We start from the raw sequence: 3,834 nt of genomic DNA, 5'->3' as shown, positions 1-3,834 counted from the left end.
ATCAATCCAAACCCAGGAAATTGTGGTAGTAGCATTCAAAAGCCAACCATTCATGCTAATAATTTCGAATTGAAGCCTCAGCTCATAACTCTTGTCCAGAACAATTGTTCTTTTGGAGGAAGTTCACAAGAGGATCCTAATGAGCATCTCACTAAATTCCAAAGGATATGTGACAAAGTTAAATCTAATGGTGTTCATTCTGACACCTATAGATTGCTACTGTTTCCATTTTCTTTGAGGGACAAAGCATCAAAATGGCTAGAATCATTTCCCAAGGAAAGCTTGACCACCTGGGAGGATGTAATGAACAGATTCTTAACAAGGTTCTACCCTCCACAAAAAGTAAACAGGCTGAGAACTAAAGTACAAATTTTCAAACAACAGGATGGTGAGACTCTATATAAAGCCTGGGAGAGATTCAAGGATTTGACAAGGAAATGCCCACCTGACATGTTTAATGAGTGGGTGCAAATCCAAACTTTTATGAAGGACTAAATCATGAATCAAAGAAGGCTGTAGACCACTCATCTGGAGGTTCCCTAAACAAGAAGAAGACCATTGAAGAAGCCATTGATGTTATAGAGACAGTGGCTGACAATGAGTACTTTTATGCCTCAGATAGGAGCAACAACAGGGGAGTCTTGGAATTAAACCATATGGATGCAATTTTGGCCAAGAACAAGATGATCACCAAGCAACTAGCTGAACTGACCAAGCAAATAGAGAAGAATCAGGCTGCAGCTGTCCACACTCAACCATCACCCCAAGAAGAGTTGGACACAGAAGAAGGAGTTAACTAGGAGGAAGCTAATTATCTTGAAAATTCATCTAGGCCAGCTAATGATCCATACTCTAAAACCTATAACTCTTGTTGGAAGAACCACCTAAACTTTGGGTGGGGAAACCAACAAAATCAAGGCCAAGATCACAGACTCCATAATCTAAACCAATATAACAACTCTACTCACCAGAACTCCAACCAAAGACCATACCAGACCAAACAAAGCACTTATTCATAGCCACCATACCAAAGCCACAACAACCACTATAACACCCCAATTCCAACCAACCATCACCACCTGATGATGACAGGATGGCCAAAATGGAAGCCATGCTTGCATACCTTAGCAAGGAGTGTGAAGACATGAAGAAATTTAGGGAAAAAGTGAGAGGTAGTATAAAAAACCGAGGGTAGGTCCTTAAGAATCTCAAATCTTAGGTAGGACATCTTTTACAATAATTTCCCAAGCCCACCGATAGCTTCCCAAGTGACACTGAAAAGAACCCAAGAGGAGAGACCAAAAAAGTAAGGTGGGAAGAATGCAAGTCAATCAATCTAAGCAGTGAAGAAGGTCTGAAGGAAGAATGCTTCAGACACTCAGAGCATGATGAAGGAGAGTCAAGGAAGAATGTAAGTGAGATAGAACAAATGGCTAGCCCTGAACAGAGGAAGGAACAAAAAGAGAAAGAATCCCTCAAGTCTTTTGTTCCACAAGCACCATTTCCCCAGAGACTCAAGGGAAGTGAGAAAGATAGGTCATATTCAAGATTCCTAGACATGTTTTCATCCCTCAGTGTCAACATCCCCTTCATCAAAATTCTCCAACAGATGCCCACATACATCAAGTGCATGAAAGAACTGTTGACCAAGAAAGGAACCTTAAAAGAGGGACAAATAGTGACAATGAACAAGGAATGTAGTGCCCTCATCAAGAAAGACGTACTCATGAAGAAAAAAGATCCAGGGAGCTTTTATATTCCATGTGCCATAGGAGAGACAAAAATTGACAGAGGATTATGTGACTTAGGAGCTAGCATAAATGTGATGCCTCTATCTTTTATGAATAATTTGCAAATCAATGAGCTAAGATCCACGGATGTAATCATCCAATTGGCAGATAAAACTCAGAAGCAGGCCGAAGGAGTAGTCGAAAATGTATTGGTAAAAGTAGGAAAGTACTTCCTCCCCACTGACTTTGTTGTTATGGACATGGAGGAAAGTTACCTTCATCCCATTATTCTGGGGAGACCATTTCTTGCCACTACTAGAGCCTTGATAGATGTGGAACAAGGAGAGTTAATCCTGACAATACATGATGAACACCTCACCTTCCATGTTTTCAAACCTACATCTGAGTCTGAGCTAGAACCTAAAGAGTTAAAGGATGATCATAGCAACATGTGCACAAAGGAAAGCAACAGTAAATCAGTAGCTGAACCACTGAAACAGTCTTTGGTCAACAAGCAAGAAATTCAAGAGATACAGCAACCAGGAGAACTCAAGAAAGAACTGAAGCCACAAGAGTTGAGAGGAGCAACTAACAAGGAACTTCCTGACACAGTAATCACTGGAGCATCACTGGAAGAAGAGGAAAGAGTTGTGAAGAAATTGTCAAGGGGATGGAGAAATAAGAAGATTCTTACAGAGGGTTTTTCCCCTGGAGACAAGGTGATATCAGCCCACCATCCACCAACCCCACCCCATCTTCCAACCATTCCATCTCAATTACCTCAAGTGTTCACCATTAGAAAGGTCTTCTCCCTGGAACATGTCAAAATCATTAAGGAATCAAGTGGAGACCACTTCACTGTAAGGGGAGAAGACCTAAGGCACTATAATCCACCTTGACAAAGACCAACCGTCAAGCTAATGACGCTAAAGAAGCGCTCTATGGGAGGCAGCCCATGATTTAGTTTTCCTTGTTTTTAATACTTCAGTATGAATAATAAGTGTTGCTCTAACATGAATTCAATCTCGTATAGACAATTTTGAGAATTATCCATGACATTGTGAAGCATATAATCCAATTCTAAGTTTGGTGTGCATACAGGCACACTAAGATACCTTTCAAAAAAATGATGATCATATTGACATTTCGACTTGTGTTTCCTGGAATATATAACCAAACATTAAGTTTGGTGTTCTATATATATTGCAAGAACAAGTCATGAGAGTCAAAGTTCTTTTGAGTTCTGAAAGTCATGAAAGTGCAACCATGTTTATATAATCTTTAGTTCATGTTTAGAAATAGAAAAATAAAGTGTTTCTCATGATGGTTTAACCAAAAGTAACACTAATCCCGGAGAGATCTCAATGACAATACTTGGAGGAAGTAACACTTTGAACCATATAACCAAACACTAAGTTTGGTGTCCTCCAAGACCATATATGGTAGCACAAAAAGAGTCACGGTTGGTTAAACAAGCATAAGGAATGCTAGTCAAATTTTTAGTTTTAAATATTAATTGTTCTCTTGCCACCACTTGTTAGTACTTACTTCTTTTGTCTTGTTATGATGGTTAGGTAAGCAGAGAACTATTTAATGAAAGAGACAAGACAAGGAAAGGGAAAGCTAGCATGAAGACAAAAGTAGATCACATGGCTTGGAAGGTGAGCCTGCACATCCTTGGAAGAAGCCTTTGGAATTAGACCGAAGAGATATGCTTCATGAAGAGGCAACTTTTGTCTTCATTCAACCTTACATTCACACCCTTCTTTCATCACTTGTCCCAGAGAATCCTAGCCATCCATTCTTCATTAAAGCTTACTATAAATAGTCTCCCTTGAACCGTGCATGGGAACTAAAGTTTCACACTTCTTGTACTCTAGAAATTCAACTCTTGTATTCTCTAAAACTAAAGCCCAATAGCCATGTTCTTTGTGCAACAAATCACCCTTGTTCACTTGCTTCCATAACACTACCTTAACTTCAAACACTTTTCCCCCGAGAGTGCATCACACCAACCTTCCCTCTTCATAAACCTTTAACCCCTACTCGGCTAACCATCAAGAAAAGCATGGCATCTTCTTCAAGTTCCAAAAGAAGGAGAGGA

The 3,834-nt window shown here is 39.8% G+C and overlaps 1 non-coding gene across 1 annotated transcript; it reads right to left on the bottom strand.

Annotated features, from left to right (window-relative positions):
* Positions 1-348: 348 nt before the first annotated feature.
* LOC112768839 (small nucleolar RNA R71) lies at positions 349-452 on the bottom strand. The gene has a single exon (XR_003186222.1). It is a non-coding gene; the product is annotated as a small nucleolar RNA R71 (small nucleolar RNA).
* Between the last annotated feature and the right edge of the window lie 3,382 nt (positions 453-3,834).

Source organism: Arachis hypogaea, chromosome 17, assembly GCF_003086295.3.
Source record: "Arachis hypogaea cultivar Tifrunner chromosome 17, arahy.Tifrunner.gnm2.J5K5, whole genome shotgun sequence".
NCBI lineage: Eukaryota > Viridiplantae > Streptophyta > Magnoliopsida > Fabales > Fabaceae > Arachis > Arachis hypogaea.
Note: the sequence above shows the minus strand (reverse complement) of the source record. Positions and strands in the feature narration are given on the sequence as shown.